This window comes from Arvicola amphibius, chromosome 10 (genome assembly GCF_903992535.2).
Source record: "Arvicola amphibius chromosome 10, mArvAmp1.2, whole genome shotgun sequence".
NCBI classification, from domain to species: Eukaryota; Metazoa; Chordata; class Mammalia; order Rodentia; family Cricetidae; genus Arvicola; species Arvicola amphibius.
In genome coordinates, this window is record NC_052056.1 from 69,988,065 (window position 1) to 70,009,399 (window position 21,335).

General features: G+C 41.9%; 1 long non-coding RNA gene across 2 annotated transcripts in view; it reads right to left on the reverse strand.

The window, feature by feature from the left end:
- Positions 1-348: 348 nt before the first annotated feature.
- Positions 349-21,335, reverse strand: part of LOC119824602 — a 34,014-nt gene continuing 13,027 nt past the window's right edge. Inside the window, exons 2-3 of one of the 2 annotated variants that reach the window (XR_005287119.1) lie at positions 4,474-4,570; positions 349-2,470 (exon numbers count right to left, since the gene is read on the reverse strand). This is a non-coding gene — a long non-coding RNA (uncharacterized LOC119824602). Of the gene's footprint in view, positions 2,471-3,018; positions 4,571-21,335 lie in introns of those variants that run through there. The other variant, XR_005287118.2, reaches the window with a different exon arrangement.

Sequence of the window (21,335 nt, forward strand, 5' to 3'; positions counted from 1 at the left end):
TGAGTTCCAGGGAGCCAAATTCAAGGATCCACCTTAAACAGGTCAGATACATCCTCCTCAATTCCCTGGTCCTAAATTTTTTTCCTTAATTTAACTTTGTCCTCTGTTCTGCAAATACCTTAAACAGGTGTAAGAGACACCAGACATTTCTATACCACAAACAATGGACAGGAGCAAAGAGGCTGGCTACACCAGGATGTGACCAGCACCCAGCCTTCTTAGGTTCCCCACCAAAAATGATGCCCACAAATAAGCAGGAAGAAGTCTTGAGAATCTGCAGCCTCAATTCTTTAACCTGTGGTGCCTAACCTCCTGCCTTTTTATTATAAAAAAGAGATAGGATTGTAATGATCTGCTCTGTCTCTTTAAGAGACAAGCCATGCCCACTCCCTCCTGAATAATCCATTTCAGTTTCTGGTGCAGAGGAAAATGGGGGTTACCAGGCCAGCATCAGGCTTGCTTCCTGTTTAGCGTCAGAAAGTTAACTTTCTCCCCGGGGTCTCATCCTTGTCTTCTGCAGAGTGTCTTACTAGATCCCAGGATTTATGGACCCAAATAGACTATTAATTTATTGTAGGAGTCTTTAGTGACTTATTATGAATATTAGTTGGCACTGCCTAAATAAATGCTTTCTAAGAAATATTTTTACTTGGATCTTAATGAGAAATCCATTTTACATAGTCATTCAGTACTGTGTACACTGAGTGATGGCTAGGGAAGTTTCAGGAACCAACACTTACCCTTCCTATAGAACAGATAAATCAGTACAGAAGATCGTAGAGTCTGCAAGGCTTCAAGGGGAGAAGGACAGTCCATGTAAGCTATAGTGGGGGAATTGTAAGCCCACCAATAACAAATCTGGAAACTTCCACACTTTACCTGGTAGACAGAATTGGTTTAAAGTGGCTTGCCCCCGAAGTGAAGATCTAAAGATAAAGAATGAATTACACATACTTGTAAAACCGGGACTGTCTTTGCAGGCAGTATTTTAATTGAAGAAGCTAAACATCAAAGACAAGTGTTGTATGGTTTCATTTATATGAAATTTCTAGAAAAGCCAAACAATAGAGAGACAGAAAGCAGGCCAGAAGTTTGCTGGGCTAAAGGAATGCACAGAAGAGGGGGCAGTGTGGGGAAAGGAGAGGGCTCCGAAGCCAGTGATGATAGCATCTCTGCATGCACTTAGTATACACGGACACTGTAGAGTGACAGTGTATAAACACTTGGTTGGGGCTGCGGGAGGCCTGGGGACTGACGACATTAAGCCTGAAGGGGGACGATAGTCAAATTTGTTTATTTGCACTATGTTCTTCAGCCAAGCTGGGTCCGGACTAAACCTCTCGGGATTTTATTGCCTCCTCATACATCCACAGCATTATTAGATTGCATGTGGTTTATAAACAGCTCATGGAAAACTGGACGCATGCGTAGGTGGACGCTGCTTAGATTTATCTCGGAAGGAAATTCTTTTATAAGCAATGGGTTTTCTAAATCCAAGCAACTGTTAGATTTTGTTTCTGTATTTTGTAATGTTTTCAAGGGCAATGTCTCACTGCGCTGTCCAGGATGGCGTCGAACGCTTGTGCTCATGTGGTCTTCCTGCCTCTCCTTCCTGGGGAGCTGGGACTGTGACACCAGCTGTCCACATGCTTATATACAATAACCAACAAATACCATGAACAGACTATAACAAGCTGCAGCTTCAAACACACGTTTATCATATTTACAGCTATTTCTGACTACGTGAGTTTGGAGGCCCAAAGAGGCCAAAGGTCAGAGAACTCAGGACTTGTTTTTAGTTCGAGATTATTGTGCCTCTAACTCAAACAGAGGTAAACAACTATTTACCTAGAAGTAAATCAGAGTTCTCCTCTCTCAAGGCTACTGTAAACAGGTGTGGCTAGTTGTCAGACCTCCTGATCCTGAAATAGGGAAGTAGTTGGTTCCTACAAAACAAAAGTCTAAGGATCCAACTAGGTTCTAGTTCTTTTTATGGAAGTAACTTGGGATTCCACCCAGGGAGTGGTTTGCCTACAGAGTGTTTAGGGCGTGAGTCAAGAGCAAGAGCAGTGAATGGACCCCCATGACTTTCAATTTGTATATTAGTGCAGTCCTTTTGTTCTCCTCCTACCTTTTGAAATCAGGGGTATATTAAGCTGTTGGAAATTAAACAGGGATGAATTTTCAGTACTCACTGAAATTTCCTCCCAATACTATCCTATGTTTTTCTGCGTTTTATTATTTTTGTTCGTGTCTTTGTATTCTTTACTGTATTTCTAAATTCCCATGCCTCCACTCTGGAAGAAAGGTATTTTTGTTGAGGCTGGCCCCGGACACATGAGAAGCATGTTTAGGGTTTAGGAGGGGGAACTAGCTATGTGCCATCCAGTTCCCTGGGTTGCTAAGCAGTTCTGCTGCTCCGGCCTTGCTCCAGTTCCATCAAGATCATCCTCTGACGTCCATCCCAGACCTGCAGAAGAAGACATTTCCAGGGGTCTTTGTGCTCCATTCATACAAAGTATCCGGGGTATCTATGAGCCTTATTTGTAACTGCCCCCTTCAGTTATTCAGTTTTGATAGTGAAAAAGAACAGGGACCAATTTATGATTGCAATGCCATTTCTTGTAAATACGTGAAAAAAATATATATCAGAGAATAGAACCTTGTTTCAAAAACCATAGCACTCACGACTTCATAGCCATGCAAGAGTAGGTGGTAGGGTAGAAAACCTAAAATATGGGTGTAATGGAAAAATTAAAAATGCTGCAGGATCCCCAGCAGTGGCAGGTAGCAGAAACACTGCGGGTCCCCTAGCAGTGGCTGGTCCAGGGCAAGGAGACTCGCAGTGGTGGGCAAGAGACAGAGACATGAATAGGCACACCATGCAGAGTAAGGTTGGATACTTATTCAGGGGGTTATGAAGAAGGAAGGGAGAAGGAGAGAAGAGGAGAGAAAGAGAGAGAGGGGGGAGTCCAATTACCAAGGAGGAGTCACCCCAAGAAATCACTCTCACCTCAATTGATGTAAAAGCATGAGGATTTAATTAATTCTATCATGACAGGATCTTTCAGCATTCAAGAAGCCAAAAAGACCCCGAATAGCTGGTATAGGCTACTGTCAAAGCAAAAAGCCACAAAAACAAGGGGGGAAACTTGGGGGTTGTTTCCCAACTATTGGGATTGGCTTATTCAAAGGGTTATTAACAATAATTGGTTCGAGCCAGGACTGGAGGGCAGTTGCCAGATCAGGTGAGGTAAGAGGAAACATTTAAGGATTACTTTGACCCTTTCCCAGGGACTGAGTCAAAACATCAGCAACTGAGGGTTATCTTGCCCCTATTCCAATAACTGAGTTGGGGGAACATTCAAAAGGACTCAGGGAGATGAAAAGTTCTCAACATTTCAGTACGTGCATGTATAGTTGTTAGATTCCCAAAGTGGGGAGCACTAAGGCACTAAAGATGAGAGGGCTCAATAACGGCCTCAGAATTATCTTAAAGCTCAACAGTGAGAAGCTGCCTCTCCAAGAGGAGAGAGAACTCAGACTGGAAGCTGAAGATCAGCCAGTCTCAGCAGATGGGGGAGGGAGTGGGCATGGCTTGTCTCTTAAAGAGACAGAACAATCATTACAGAACCCCTTCAGCTCCATTGCAGTTCCCTGCTCTTTCCAACTTTCTGGTCCTGCCAGCAGGCCTGGTGGAGCTCATGTAGCTCATGACCTCTCCCACATCTTGCTGGACACTGCAATGCTCTGGCAGACACTGCCCATGGACAGTATGCCCTTTGATCTTGCTCATCGTCCAGTAATGGACCAGGTGGCTTTTCTTCAGGGGCTGGGCTCCAAATGCAATAAAGACAGCAATAGCATCAATATCCAGTGGCACAAATATAACTGGAGCATCTTGCTAAAAATTCTTTTAATCATCCAGGAACATATGAATTGAATTTCTCTCAGCTCACATAAAAAGGACTGGAGTAAGTCAGAGCACCGAGGACAGGTTGCCACAGGGTCCCTACACTCACAACACTTGAAAGAGTTGTCATTGCCCTGGTTCCAGAGTCTTATTCTGAAGTACTCCATCGACAACCAGATTGTAGGGGTTTCTTCCCTTAACAAGGCACACACCGCCTGGCTGTATTTCTGACTGGCTGGTCCTGGCTATGTCCAGGCAACTATGGCTTTGACTAAAGAGTGCCTCTGCAACATGACCTTGCTTGGGATTCTTTCCTTCATTCAAGTACTCAGCTGCTCAAGTGAGCTGCTGCTGGGAGGAGGAGCAAAGCGGGGACAAAGGGAGCAATATCAGAGAGCGTCCTGATGTTCAGCGCAGCCCAGCCTGTGGACAAGGTGAGTCTTCAACACCAGGCATTCTGCAGAGATGGACTCTGGGCTCCAGATCCCTCCCTAGGGCAGTCTCAGCAAACTTTCTCATTCCTATAGTCCTGCATCTGAGAGCCTCCCACCTGCTATCACCTGTGCAGTAGACAGCAGGGCTCTAGAAAATCATGCAGAGGGGTTCACGTGTCTCCTCAGAGAAGGTCTGAGAACATTGTCCTGTATGAGGGTGAGCCTGAATAAGAAAATAGAAAGAAAATGCTTAAACAAATATGTAAATTCTGCATATGATATTCCTGTCGGACAAAATGCCCTCAAGGATACAGGGAGTATTTGTCATATATTTCTTATGACTGATTGTGAATCTACAATGACTCGGAATGCACGCTCCGTGGTCTTCAGGATGGTAAGGTAGAAAGGCATGGACAAGAGTAAGAGAATATAAGAGAATGCTACTATTTTTGCAACTTTTCTATACATTCAAGAACACTTTAACATGCAAAGTTCAAAACCCATTTTAAAATGCAAGCAACTGTTTATTGATAAAGCTTCAGTGAGCATTGGTCATTGGTAGATGTTGACTTTCTGCATGATCTTGAGCAAGTCCTTTGCTTTTAGAGCTCTGAGTTAGCCCTTCTGTGGCATAATAATTCAATAAATGAGCTCTCCCCCATGTTATGAAGAGTCTCTATCCTCTGTGGTCCTACATCAGCTCCACTCCCTCTGTTCTCTCTCTTCTCAAAGCACAACTCCATATTTCTATATCTATATCGATGAATTCGCTTACTTTAGAGGATCTTAAAATAAAAATTAAATGAAATAGTGAGTGCCAAGTGCACAGTCCAAGGTAAGTCTTTAGGAAATAGCAGACTGGCTGCCTCTTTAGTCCCCTCCTGTCCCCACAGAGCAGAAGTTAGCTACTTAAGGGCCTGTCCCCTCTGCAAGTCCCAGGCCCCAGTCTGTGGAGCCAGCATATATAGCCTTTGACAAAAAGCTGAAGGATCAACACAGTGGTTGGCAAGAATCAAAGCAGAATGCTTGTGCTCTCTGCTTTCTTTCACTTTTTTTCCCCTTTAAAACTGTGGTTTTCAAGTCTTAACACACACCAGAATAGTCTGCAGAATCTCTAAGAGCACAAACTGCCTCTTCTGACCCTCAGCCCCAGAGAATTTGTGTTCCTGCCAACTTCTCAGATGGTACAGAGGCTGCCTGAGCCCGGAGGACGACTACTTCCCCAGGTCCCCAGGCAAAGGCAACTCCATGGGAGCTTGGCCAGGGTGACAGAAGCTGAGCGAAGGAGCCAAGCCCTAGAGAGGAGATTAGCTGCATCTCCCAGAGAGGGTACAACTTCTTCTCCTCCCTTCTGAGGCCCTGTGACGCTGCCCCGCCCTCACAGTCACCTGACACCCCAGGAGGTTCCGGAGGAGCCAGGAGGCTGGAACTCAGGTACAGGAAGCTGTGGCAAGGCAAAGGGATGAAATGTAGCCTACGAGGACAGAGGGAGGGAAGGGAGACTGTAGAAAAATCCCCAACGTACAAGATGGGAGGGAAGTGACAGTGCAGTCCGGACTGGGTTTCTCCGAGCGTGTTCCTGGGTGGCTTGGGGGAAGTGCGTAAGTTGGAAGATGCCTGTGGCTGTACTTGTCAACACCCTTGTGCTCCAGTGGAAAATGAGGTGGAAGATGAAGAATAGACAGCTCTTAATAAGTGTCAGTGCCTAGCCCTGTGCTAAACCCTTTGCATAGCCTATCTCGGTGATCGAGACCCGGCTGCCATTCATACGCAGTGAGTGTGTGTAGTGTCGGAAGCCAGACTGCCTAAGGTCTGGCCGCAGACCCTTGCCCCAAGCCCTGAGCCCTGCATTGCTTCATAGCTTCCTGGGCTTTGTCATTTCCTGTGGGTATTGGGACTTAAAGCAAACAAACTTCTTTGATTCTCAGTTCCTCTGCCAGTAAAAGGAGTTATAGCAAAGATTCCCAAAAGAATTGTGAGGCTCAAACAATAGCAAGGGGGAAACTGCTACACAATACATAAGCTGCTCTATTGTATCTCAGCCACCAACCTAATGATCACACTAAGGGCCACGGCGTCTGGGTAGCTTTTTGAAGACGTTCACTAGTCCTGAGAGACACAGAGTTAACACTTCATCTTATTTTAAATGAAGTTATTACCCACCAGTGTAACTAATGTTTTATTATTACTAATTCTGGAGCCATTGTAGCATAGAGCCTGAGTTTAAAAAAGAATTTATTTGAAGGCCAAAACATACTTAGTAGCAAATCCCTACTTTATAAATAATTTCTATTCCACATTCCAAGTTGGTGTAAAAAGTTATTTTTGTTGTATTTGATTTTTCAGTGTTCGGTCTAAAATGTTTGGATTGTGGCTCTGTGTAGAGTCCTCTAACACTCATAAAACCCCAATAAGCACCCATTACTTTTGTACCATGCCAAACAGTAGGCTGGAGAATGACTAGACTCCCTTATTACAGATTAAAGAAACAAGCCCAGACAAGTTACAAGAAATGCTCAGATCATTTGGTAGGACGAGGGCTGTGGCCACTCTTCAGGCAGCTTGAGTTCAGGCCTGGATCTCTGTCCTCCACCAGATGATCTTCACAGGACATCTGAGGACAAACACCATCAACTTTCCCATGCCCCACCGTCGTCTCTTTTCTCATGGAAGCGTGTATTGGTGAAAAACTGAGAAATCCCACCTTGAAAATGAAGACGGTGTCAGGGTTGGGAGGGGCCCTGCAGATCACCTAGGGATCCAAGGCATAGATGTTCTGAGAAGCCAAAATACCCGCCAAAAACCAGAGGGGGTTGGGGTCCTGAGTACTTGTCCCAAGTTCTAAAGAGAAATCTATGTCAAGTCACAGAATCTCGGGCAGAAGAGACTGGAGGACCAAAAGGAAGACAGTTGTCAAGGGTTGGGAGGGGTTTCTGGAGTGGGGAAAACTCTATAGAATTTTTCTGATCAGTTCCATGTCTAAATTATAATTCATCCCTTGAATTATAACCAGGTCCTAGAATTATAAACTATTAGAGCTGAATGTTACAGTGGTCATTTGTTATGTGGAAAAGTATAGTTTAGAGACAAATGTGACTTGAGAAAACCCACCTACATTTCACTGTGACAGAAGCAGAAAGTAAGTAGCATATAGTGGTATGTGGTGCTAAACAGGACCCAGGTACCGTGACAGATTTTCCTAAGTCATCCCCCATAAAGCTCACAGTAGATGAGAGCTGGGTTCAGTCAGGGAAGACTATTCCTCAAAGACAAACAGCTAAAAAATGGTAGGCTCTAGATTTCCAACCAGATATGTTGGGCTTCAGGCTCCTGTCTCCAACTCTATCATTTATTACATCTCAATATGAACTTAAGAAGGATTGCTGGTGGGAATAGTAGATTTATTAGAAGGCGAGAGCCTAGGAGCACATACACACACACACACACACACACACACACACACACACACTCCAGCCAGATGCACAATGAAGACATTGACCACAGCAGCAGCAGAAATGGGGTTCCTGGAGACACTAGAACTTGTATCCCATCCATGGCTAAGACTTAGCCTAGAGGCTAACATGAAGGCAAATGCCGCCAGACACAGGAAGTCCTTGGCGCCCATAGTTTATCTTCTAAAGAGAAGCTGACTGTGTGGAGAATGTCTAAGGATGTTCAAATACCATTGTGGGCCAGAGAGACTGAGCCATGGTGACACTGACAGCTGTTCCTAAAAGACCCAGGATAGGTGAAAGGCATGTCACCTGCCAAGGACATTTTGGTAACAATCTTCACCTGGGTCCAAGTGGGTCTTTCTAAAATGCTCAAGCCACCGTTTTCCCCTAGACAGTACTCAAGCAGACCCTCTTTAGTGGCACATCGGTTGTGACAGGCTCCAGAGAAGGGCCAAATGTGTGAAGCCTTGTGAACGTTCCTGGGGTCCAGAAACGAGGTAGTTTTAGGTACATCCTTCAAAACGCTAACAGCTGAGCAGAGGTATAAGGCATAAGCAGCACTGACTGTAATAAAGACAAACAGATGGATAACTTCAAGAGAAAAGGCAGATGGGTATCTGAGACTTCAAAACAGATACTTCTAGCTGGAAAGGCCGAGGAAGAAGGAGTCCAGAAGGCTTCCTGGAGGGGATGACAAGCCACAAAGTGGTCTAGAGAGTATTCAGGGATGTTCACTGCACAGATCAGTGGCAAAGCAGAAGCGCAGGTTGGAAGGGTACCGTTGTCATCGTACATAGAGGAGGGCACTCACGCTCAGGACCTGATTCCATTTGTAAAGCCTCATGGCAGCACAGAAAAGCAAAAACAGGACTACGCCCAAGCTCTTCTGCTGTTATTGGCTACCTGACAGTGTCTATAATAGGAGTAGAAAAAGTACCTTTCAAATTTATTGGGGTGAATTGAGTCTGTGGGGCACATGAGTGTATATTAAAACCACATCAGAGAAACCAAGTACAAGAACCTGTCAGAAGCACTAGACCAAGGAAAGGATATAACTCCCTCCCCTAGACCCCAAAAGAAATGACCACTCACTGCTACAATGGCAATGACCCCATCAACTTGTCATCTGACCCCTGGTGTGTGCTCCAAAGACCAACTGGCAGAGAACTCTGTGCTATCCCTGGGAATTGACTTCTGCGCAGTTCATACTATTGGCTCATCCTACGCATGCTGTCTGTCTGTCTTCTTGTTTACCCATCTAGAGTACCACCCATCAGCCTGCGCCCTCCATGCCTGAACCTAGGCCTGCACTTCTACCTTTTATCTGGAATCTTCTCAGTGTCATGTCCTCAATCCTATGATCCATGGCCTGACTCTGCAGTGAAGGCTTCTTTTCTGCAGGGGGCTTGGACCCCATAGCTTATCAATGCATATTCTATTTACATTTCTATAGACTACTTCTGAGACCTCTTAATATTCTACTTAGCCTCTCTAATCTCTTGTATCCACCAATCTATTACACACACATACACACATATATTATATATATACACATGTGTATATGTATGTATATATACATATAGAGAGAGATTTACTATGTGATATGTCATATGAGAGTTGATATTAGTAATTAAGATTGAATTTTTTAATATTTATTTATTTATTATGTATACAATATTCTGTCTGTGTGTATGCCTGCAGGCCAGAAGAGGGCACCAGACCCCATTACAGATGGTTGTGAGCCACCATGTGGTTGCTGGGAATTGAACTCAGAACCCTTGGAAGAGCAGGCAATGCTATTAACCTCTGAGCCATCTCTCCAGCCCCAAGATTGAAATTTTTTAAAAATGCTTTTGCCTCAGCCAAATTACCAAGGCAAGTGAGGTTATTAGGCAAATTTGGCCTTTGAAACTGCCATTTTTGTGAATTTATTGTTATTCAACAAACTGACATTGTGGAAAGTTGAAAGCACTTCTGTTTCTGATGTAGAACAACCCCGCACGACATAGTAGATCTTTGTTGATCTCATTCCAAGTATATCTGGAGACACTGGATGAAATCACCAGGCCCCCAAAGCTCCTGGGCTAGGCAGTGCATAGCCCTTGTCTGTGATTCCAGCCCTGGGGAACTTGATGCAGTCTGAGTTCAAGGCCAGCTTGAACTTCAAGGAAGAAAAGGAGAAAGAGAAAAGAAATGGATAAACATTCCAGAATGACTGTAAAATTGCTAATGTTTCCCTCAGATACTAGCATGAAGCATTTGCCGCAGTCTGTGATAGTGAACTTGGCGTCTAGCCTAACTCAATGTGTCTAGACTCAATGTGTCTCAATAGTTGTCTAGGAGGGACAGTGCGGATGTGCCCTAGGCATCTGCAGACTCCTTTCACTGAGGGAACATCCACCCTACAGACTGTGGTCCTGGACTGAATAAAAGGAAGTACAGGGAGGGGAGGGGGAGAGGAGAAGAGGGGGAGAGAGGAGGTGGAGAGGAGAGGAAGAGAACAGGGAGAGGAGAAGAGTGGGAGAAGAGAGGAGGGGAAAGGTGAGAAGGGGGAGAGGAGAGAGGGAGGAGAGAGGTACAGGAATCCTACTAAGTAGGACCTACACTTCTTCCTCTGTCATCTCCCTCTTTTCTTTCTCCCCTCCCTCTTCCCTTTCTCTCCCTTTTCCCTCTTCTCCCCCCCCTCTTCCCCCCTCTCCTTCTCCTCTCCTCACTTTCTCCTTTCCCTCTCTTCTTCTCCCTCCCTTTCCCTTCCCCTCTTTCCCTCCCCCTTTCCTTCCCAACTGTGGCTCCCATGTGATCACATGGTATCTTACACTCCTGCTTCCTTGTCTTTCTGCCATGATGCACTGAATTCCCTTTTGAACCATGGACCAAAACACTTCCAGCAGGTATTTGGTTACAGTGACCAGAGAAGTGATTAGTATGTACTCCATTGCTGCATCTTCTATCCAAATAGACAATGGGACATTGTGGTGACAGTTCTAAGCCGTATAACTGCACACATATTATTATTTGGTGGGTGGATAACATTACACAACAACCACAGTACAAATAATACTTAGGCTTAACATGTGTAAACTGTTATTTTAATTATGTCTTTCCTGGTCCTCAGAATTACACAGAATCTTTTGCTTCTTGTAAAAATACCTTGAAAAAAAAAACAGGAGCAAAGACTTCTTTATGTATATTTTTTTTTAAAAGTTGCCTACCAGTAAACCTATATTAAAAGAAATATTCAAGAAAGTGATTCAGACAAAGAAAAAAATGACCGAAGGAATTGTGGAGCCCACAGAAACAAGGGCACCTAATGGGTAAATATCTAAGATATTTACCTTCATGATTATTTCTGTTTTTAAAAATATGGATGGCTGCTTACTTAAATAAAACCAGTAGGATGTGGCATTATAATGAATACTTACAGATAGTTAATGACCATAGTAATATAAAGATGTAGAGCAGGAAAATGGAAATTTTTTGAGGTTGGATATTTAATTTATTTAGTGGGTTATGGAAGGAAAATGGGAAAAAGGAGAGAAGAGCAGAGAGGGAGAGAGAGAAACAGAAGGGAGAAGGGGAGAAGTGGGGAGAGACAGAAGCTGCCTCTTTGAGAGGGAGATGGAAAAGGAGGAAAATGGAGATCATCAAAGGTTTTATATTTTTATTGTTTTAAAATATTTATTTATTGATTTATTTATTATGTATGCAATATTCTGTCTGTGTGTATGCCTGAAGGCCAGAAGAGGGCACCAGACCTCATTACAGATGGTTGTGAGTCACCATGTGGTTGCTGGGAATTGAACTCAGAACCTTTGGAAGAGCAGGCAATGCTCTTAACCACTGAGCCATCTCTCCAGCCCTCAAAGATTTTTTTTATAACACACAAGAAGAATATAACATCAGTTGAGCTATATAAATATAAATTAAACTGTAAAACAAACAGCAAAATAACAAACCAGTTACAGCTATAGATAGAAAGAAATGGCATCAGCTATGCTATTTCTAATTTAAATTAATCTAAAGGTCAGGAAAAAGAAAAACCAGGACAAAGAATAGGGCAAACAGAACAAAAGGAACAGTCCGACACATCTAATCCAATTGCAGTCATAGTCATCTGAAGTGTAAATGTCTGGGGTGCTAAGATGGGAGAATAGGAAGTCCCCTGCTTGGACCCCCGCAACTCTAAGAATTTGATAATCACACACAGGAATCTTAACCAGGAACATTGCAACCCACAGACCTAGCTGCAGATTCAACAACTGTGTGACTCAGTTCCACTCAGCGGATCCTTGTGATTACCCCATAAACCCAGCAAGGAGCCAACAGGAAAGGACCTTCAGTTGCTGAAATCAGTCTGCGAAGAGAGAAGACTTATTCATTCTTTGGATGACAGGCATAACTCAAGGCTGTGGGGGTAGTAAGGGCCCAGGCAAGCAGGATGCTACAGACAACCGAGATTGGAGAAACAATCTATAAGCAAAACCAGAAGTTAAATTTAAAACTAGAAACCATAGAAAACTGAAAGCTGAAGAGAATAAAGACAGAACTAAAAGACACAGAGCAAAGCATCAGAGAAGATGAGAACAAGACCGTGAAGAAGAAATAGAAGAACATTTTTCAAATGTTTTCAAACAATTTCAAGTGCAATTTATATATTTAGGGAAACCAAAAATGAAAAGTGGAAAAACTCATAATGTATCTATAGGATGAGATTAAATAAGTAATTATATGAAATATAAGAGATTTTGAAAGAGGAGAAAGAGGTACTGTGTTTATATTTTAATTTAAAAAAATAAAAGGAAGAATGGATTAAAATTTCTACACTGTGAGAAAAATGTACAAACAAATTCTTGAAACTTAAGTCTCTGATGAAGACTAGTCAAATAATAATATCATGTGACACATGACAAACCGTTGAAAGAGAAAAGAAGGTGTTTCGAAAGTAGAAAGAGAAAAGATATGCATACATGGGTTTTAGCTGACTTATCAGCTAAAACTTCAAAAGAAGTAATGGATTGATACATTCAAGGTACTGAAAAAGAAATTGAAAAAAAATCCCACAAGAACTATATACCCAGTAAAGCTATCCTTTGGAACGAATGAAAGACAGTGGTAAAGACATACAAGACATTCACAGACTAGCAAAATCCAGGTGGGCACCCCGTCTTTCTATGTGCCTCACAAGAAATGCATCTGACTTGCCAGAAATGCTAAACGGATTCTTAGAGCTGCAATAGGATGAAACAAAGGAACAATGTGAGAACTTCTGGAAGTGCAGACCTCACTGATAGGGACATTGGTACCCATCAACACACTGAAAGACAAGGTTCTAGATTTCATGACCCCTCAGACATTAATTCCTGAGACCCAACGCTTCAAAGATAAAAGTCCTGGGTCATGGGAGCTGGAGGGGTTAAGAGCACTGGCTCTTCTTCCAGAGGTCCTGAGTTCAATTCCCAGCAACCACATGAAGGCTCACAACCATCTACATATAGTGACATCTTGTGCCCTCTTATGGCAGGCAGGCATTCATTCAGGGAGAACATTATACACATAAATAAATAAAACTTTTTTAAAAAAATCTTTGATTATAATAACAAAATATTTAATGTCCCAAATGCTGAAATTCTGAAAGCCTCTAGCCGGATAACTGCCATTTCCATGAAAAATTAAAATACTATGTAAAAGAAATAGAAAGCTGAACGCTGGTGAAGAACTGATACTTTCTGTGGTTGTGCCCAGAGCAGTTGCTGAATTGTTCAATCATGTATCATCTGTGTCCCTTTCATGCATAGCGTGTCAGGGAGTGAAGTGAATTTGACTCAAAGACATTGGCTGGTTAGGTTCTCCTGTCATGTTACAAAGGAGACTGAGTAGTGAGTAGAGTCTTGATTAGGGATTTAGCTGTTGAAAGAGACAGATTTCTTATACTAATCACTAAATGTAGCATAAACTACTGCAGCTGACCATTGCCCTTTCAAACTGTTTCCATTACATCTACATCAGATACACACAGTGTGTCCCCCACCAGGGAAAAACGATAGAACCTAGCCATTTGTTTCTGTATTATGAAGCGGAAGTGAGGCATCCTGGATGGTACTGGAATGCTTTGCAGACTTTGAATGAGAAAAGAAATTTCATCCGAATCTGTGGTTATAACAACACACATGGGATCGGATATGAACACAGAGTCTAAAGGTGAATTTCAATGTGTTACCATTCAACCCATTCAACCCAGGGCGTTTGGTGGAAAATTTCAATGAGTGAATTGGTCACATGATAGAGTAATGACAAAAAATTTAATGGCAAAATGCGTCATTTGTCTGCATTGACATTCCTTCCAGCTGATGAAAATCCAGGAGCTCTTAATGAATTCAAGCCACATTTGCAACAAGCCAGCAGAGTTAGTGGCCAGTTTGAAAATAATTATGTGCAGGGTAGGGCGAGAAGGCACTTACGCAATGGTGTTTGATCACCAGTATTGTTTCCATACAATCTGAGGTCTGCATATGAGTAAATGGGGAATGGATTTCTCTGTGTTCCCGAAACAGCACAGAAGGGTGGTTCTAACTATAGAAAAATTACAAAGGGAATAGACACACTGGAGGATTTCCGTTCACAAAAAGGATCAAGGAGAGCAGCATTGCAGAACAAGTGCGAGTGAATATGGTCTTCAATGACAGCCATGGCCTGCAGCTATTTGCCATGATGTGGGACTTAAAAACATAGTTAATGACTCTGAAAGGTGGCCACACTAGTAGAACCACCTCAGTGAGCGGGTCATAATCTATGACTCTGCTATCCTTCTTCATCATACATTTCTTCCTAGTTCTTTGTCTTATTCTATAGTTTTTTAATTATTCTATACTATTTTCAATTATCAGCATTTCTTATCATTCTCTGCTATCTATTGCACCAATCCATTTTTCTAATATGAAGACTAGAGATTGTAAAGACTTCTAGAGAGTTTTAATCTAATTAACTTCATCCCTTTTGTCTCATTCTTTTTTCTTTTCATCCTTTCTTTTTTTTATTCTCTCTCTCTCTCTCTCTCTCTCTCTCTCTCTCTCTCTCTCTCTTTCTCTGATTTAACTCCATAAAAGTGGCTTGACTTACTTTTCAAAAGGGGGGGCAGCGCTGGAGAGATGGCTCAGAGGTTAAGAGCACTGACTGCTCTTCCAGAGGTCCTGAGTTCAATTCCCAGCAACTACGTGGTGGCTCACAACCATCTGTAATGAGATCTGATGCCCTGCTTCTGGCCTGCTGGCATACATGGAGGCTGAATACTGTGTACATAATAAATAAATAAATAAATCTAAAAAGAAAAAGTGGCTTGATGTGTAAGAATTCTGCATGTTTATAAAAACATTGAACTCTCTTTAATAGATACAGAAAGGTCCTTTTTGTATATCTACATTTGTGAACCATAAAATTTCTAGGATCACATTTTGCCTGAGTACACATTCAGTGGTGACCAACCATGCATTTATTTCAGAGGCTGGGGTTCCTTTTATTAGTTCCAGGCGATTCTGTGGAAGAACATAATTCTGTAAAAGTGCCAACAGCCAAGTGAAGTTGTGTGGGCTCACTCACATCTCCAAAATGTGGCTGATATTACAAACACTACCCAAAAGAAGGGCTGGAACACCATGCCAAAACCAAGAGATACTCCAGAAATGCTGCAGACCTCAACACAATGCCACATGGAGGCAAGAGGAGCCAAGGTTCAGAGACAGCAGTGGAACACAGAAAAACCCAGTTCCTGGACCGAAGCCCTAGCTCGCTCCAACAGCCTTGAAGGCTGTTGATGGCCACCCATTATTATTTTTGTTGCAAACCATCTTACCCCAACTGCCAACACCTTTAGCCTTCAATGTGATAACATCTACACTGTGTCCTTTGACCTGGGGAAGGGTCTGAGTCGGGCTCAGTGCGATCTCTGCTGTAGCTACTCTCCAGGTATGCACCAGTGGGCTTCTGGGAAGAAACAAGAGGCTTAGAGTCCAGAGTGGACTGTCTTTCTTTTCTCTCGGGTACCAGGGATAAGTGCTGGCTGGCTTTGTGATCAAGAATGACTGCTTTCAACTGATCTCCATTAACACGTTACCACAGGTGACTGCACAGTTATCAGCCGTGGTGATGTGTGCTTTTAGAGTTCACGTCTGAGCTATTTTCTCCATGACTGTGATTTCATGTTGGTGACCGTTAGGCTTGTGATGCTGTCACCAGAGTACTTGAACATGATGATTGTAAAACCACATCTTTCCTTGTTGCCCGTTTTATTGTGTAAGGTAGTATGCTTTCAGTGCTTCTCGAATCTTCTTTTAAGATGTAAGTGGATGTCTCTTAACAAATTTTAAGTCATACTTGGAGGACTTGGATATTTAGGGATTCCAATATTCAGGATTATTATTTTCAGAACTGCATATTTTGGAATCATGGCCCAACCTCTAAGACAAACATAAAATCAAGTTGAAACATGGATATTCAACAACTTACAATAGTTTGGCTTCTGACCTTAAACTTTATCATGGCATATAAATTAATATCCTGCCATTAGGATTAAAAAAATACCTAAAGGGAGAAATAAACTGAAGTACAATAATAGTAGGTGATTTCTTTGCTTCCTTTCTAATAACGGAGAGGTCATCTAGACAGAAAAAGAAGCAATGGGACAAGTCACTTGAATAATACCAGCATGAAAATAGGGCAGGCAGTCACACACAAGATGTTTCATCAAGGAACAAAATATATATTTGATTCAAGTTATTATGTTATGTTCTCTAGTATATTATAGAACTTAGAGAAGAAATAACTTTTTTTCCTTTTCATTTGTTTGATTGTGTTTGTTTGTTATGGGGAGATTTGGGGAGACTGAAGCCAGGCTCAGCAGCAAAGAAACACTTACTGCTCTTTTCAGAGACCTGGAGCTCAGTTTCACCAGCATCAATTTTGGGCAGTCGAAAACTACCTGTAGCCACGGCTCCAGGAGATCTGATGATGTCTCTGGCTTCGCAGTGGCACCTAGACATATTGTAGTACCTATAAACCCCACTACACACACGCGCACACACACGCACACATGCACATGAACACACACATGCGTACACATGCAATACGCACACGCACACACATGCGCACAGATGACCATGCATGCACACATGCATGCACACGCACATACACATCACAAGCAACGAAAACAAATGCATGCACAACACAACATTAACACATGTACATGCATGTGTGCACACACATACACACACAAATAAAATAAAAGGAAATATTTTTTTAAAAGAAGAAAGACATTATGTCAGGCATTTTTTTCAAACACAAATGAAACTATAAATCATCGCAGAAGTAAACTTTTTAAAATTCAAAACATGTGGAAGTGAAGCAGTGCCATCCTGAAAATTCAATGAGTCGAACAAACCCGCAGGGGAGAAACATTAAACATACTTAAAAATGTGAAAATTAAATCAAACCACCCCAAAGCTATGACAAGCAATAAAGACAATCATAAAATGGAAATTTAAAGCAATAATGCTGACATCAGATAAAATATTGGGGTATAATCATGCCTGCTTGTGCCCCTCTAGCACTCAAGAAACTGAAATCGGAGGCTAAGAGTTGGAAGCCAGTCTGAGCTGTACAAGGGAGACTCTGTCTCAAGACTACAGAACTAAACAAAGGAAGGTAAAAAAGATTTCAAACAGGTTAATAATGACACCAAGGAACCAAACCAGACCAACAATCATGACAATAACATTAAGCTAATTTCAATGTCATCAGAAGGCAAGAAATAATAAATGTTGTTTTTACCTTCCTTATGGTGGCCATGCTTTAAACTACTAGCTGGTGAAGAATAAGCGCATAGAATGCAGGGTCCAGAAATGAGAATGTAGAACTAAAGAAATACAAAGCTGTAAGCCTAGGAGAACGAGAGCAGGCTGCCAGCAGCTTAAGGATTAATTATTAACAGTGGGTTAAAAGTAACACACTTTACAACCAACCCATAGCTCTGTCTGCAACGCTGAAGGGCCTCTACAGACTGAGGGCTGCTCTGCAAACTGAGGGTCAGCTCTTAGATAACCACCCTGGCCACTCATGATCAGTAATTAATGTGAGCTAACTTCTAAATGATGGGATGTACCTGACTTTTTGGTTGTGCATTTTCCCATACCCTTCCCTGCTACACAAAACTGGCCGTATCAGGGGAAGTGCACAGCTTTGGTAAACACCATCAGCAAGTACCAGAGAGAAACAATGGGCTAAATACAAACACACTAGTTTAACTTAAAAAAAAAAAAAAAAAAAAAAAAAAAAAAGGCAATTTGTATCTGAGTTTTACCTCAAGATTTTAAAAATTCTTTTGTCCATGCCAAATGCTTGCTTCTTGCTATAAAGAAGGGAGTTTGGAACCAGCCCATTGCCACTCTTACAAGTCCATCTCTGGTGATAGTCTCAACTAGCTGATAAGTTTTTTTGTGCCCATGGATTTTTTTTTTTTTAATTTTTTCCTAGAATAACATTTGCTTCTGGCTTAATAGAGTTTGGTGGTCTGTACCCCATCTTTGCACGACCCCCGTGGACCCAACAGCTGGGAACCCCAGACAAGGGCTCTGCTGCTGCTGCTAAGTTAGTTCTAACTAAATCTCTACTATTCTGATAGAACTCAAGATTCAAAGGCAAGTGTGGAAACCTGTGAGCTCAGAGAGTTAGAATAACAACTGTCTAACTTTCTCATTGTGCTGGCAACCAGGAAGTCACTCCCTTCCACACTGCTCCAACTAAGAAAAACAGAAACAAAAAACAAAACAAACCAGGCTAAGCTCCTCCCTGCTACTTCCTGTCAACCAGTTTGCTAATCCCACCTCTCTGAGCCCGGGGGTTAATTTTTTTTAACTAACACAAATGCAACACATCTTTACATAGTTAACAAATTCAGCATGAACAAATGTAACACATCTTTGCCTGGCTAAACAAATATTACCCAACAAATAAATATTAAACTAGAATAATTAAAATAAAGAATAGAAAGACCATGTGAAAATTACAGAAAAAATAAAAACCTAAAACTAACAATTGTCTTTCTGAAAAGACAAGTGGATAACTCTGTAAGTATCTATCCAGGGGCAAAAAAAACTTTAAATGAAAAAAAGTTAGGTGAGAGATTATATCTGATACTATAGAAACACAAAGGATCATAAGACACAGCTTTGAAAAGCTGTGTACCAACAATTAAATAACATGAAATAAATAGATAAAGAACTTACCAAGATTTAATGTGAAGAAATAGAAAATCTGAACACACACCAATAATATATAAAAAGGTTTAACATAATTAAAAATTAGCTGGGTAGTGGTGGGCAGCACACACACCTTTAATTCCAGCACTTGGGAGGCAGAGAAAGGCAGGTCTCTGTGTGTCTGAGGCCAGCTTGGTCTACAGAGTGAGTTCCAGGACAGCCAGGGCTACACAGGGAAACTCTGTCTAGAAGCCCCTCAAAAAGAATAATTGAAAACTTTCTAACAAATAAAAATCCAAAGACTGTGATTCGTGATGAAAACATTAAGATCTGTATTTCTCATGCTCTTCTAAATAGTTGAAAGGAAGAAAAACATTCAGACTCATTTTGTAGAGCCAGCATTACTTGTGATCAAAGCCAAACGATGATACTATAAAAAAGAAATCTATATGCCAGTATTATTGATAGACATATGAATTGACTCCTGAACAAGACTCTAACAAACTAAATTCAACTGTTTTTTTGTTTCTTTTTCTTTTTTTTTTTTAAAGAGATTATTTAACATGGCAAAGTAGAATTTCCCATTGGAATGCATGGATGGTACCATTTGGACATGAAATGTTGCCATAGGCTCAGGTAATTTGAACACTTGGTCCCCAAGTGTTGGTGCTGTTTGGAAAATTGAGAAACACTGGGAGATGAAGCTTCATGGGACAAAGTGTGTCACTGGAGGTGGGCCTTAAGATTTTATAGCCCAGATCCCTTCCTGTTCTCTGCTTCCTAGATGCAGATACAATATGACCAGCCACCTCAACTCCTATGTCCTTGCCTTTCTTGCCTCAATGGCTCTAACCCTCAAATTGTAAGCCAAAGCAAACTCTTCATCCTTTAAATTACTTCTTTTAAGGTAACTTTATATAGAAGTTGGTATCAGGAGTGGGTTTGCTGCTGTGATAGACCTGACCAAATGGCTCTTTGGCCTTTGGAAATGGTTTGGGAGACACCAGGAAGACCTTGGAGCTTCAGGCAAGAGAAGCTCTAGGACACCATAAAGCAGAGCCTAAGGCGCCATTCTGATAAGCATTTGGGAGATAAGAATTCTGAGAGAAATGTTGACAATGGAGTACTGGCTCTTGGGGCTCCAAAGAAGAATCAGGGGTTAATACAGGACTGGGCTAGAGGTCATTCAAGTGTTATTGTGGCAAAGAATCTGGGTTCTTTTTTAACCATGTTCTAAGGACTTGAGTGGGGCAGGATCCAAAAGTCACAGCTTAATCTGTTGTACACTAGTCAACCTCAGGCTGTAGCATAGTTATCATCCCCCACTTTCCTTCTACAGTGGAAAAGAGCAACAGAGGGAACAGAAAAAAAAATATGCAAACCATGCGATTTTATTAAGAAACAAGCATGAGCAAAGTTAAAGTTGCTGACAAGGCCGGGGCTAAGAATCAGTGAAACTGTTGAAGAGGTTAACACCATAAAAAAAGAAAAAAAGAATTCTGTCCCAGAACAATAAGAAAAGTGCCCTAAGGGTATGACCGCATCCTCCATACATTCCATTTTAAGATGATGTAAATACATTTGAAAGGAAAGACCTTGAACTGAAAATACAGCTAATTAGTTCCCTAATCTAAAACACTTGCCTAAAAATGTGTTTTCCTGACCCAGCAACCAATACATACAGAGGCCGCTACAATTTCGGTCCAAGCCCAGGGCAGGCTATTTCTTTAGCTGACAGCAGAACTTGATAGTGTCATCCATGAGGGACCAGTTTTGCAGTAAAATAAAGCCCAGCTTGCAATGCAGATCATAGGATATTGAAGATACCAAAATTATAGGATGTCCGTTAAGAAAAGTTGCAGTATAGGATGGAGCTGGGTCACAAGAGAGGGCACACTTGCAGCAGGTGGCAGAAGGAGAGCTGCTGTTGCATTCCAAGTGATTTCAGCATGAGGACCCGGTGTCAGACACAGAGATGCCAAGTTTGCGGTTTACCTTCGTCTTTCCTTGTTAAGCCCCATTTGTTCCTCCCTTGTGGAACAATAATGTTGATTTTGGTCAGGTGTTAGAAGCATACACCTGTGGTTTGGGGAATTTTGTTTGTTTTTAATGTAACAAGGACACTCCCAGTTAAGAGTCTAGACTTGACCTTGAACAATCTTTGGACTATTAAAGACTACAGGGAATTTTAAGTAGGAAAGAACACATTTTGAAGCATGAGATTGCCACGTGTCTATGAGGGCCAAAGAAGAAATGCTATGGTTTAACTATGCAAAGTCCCTCATAG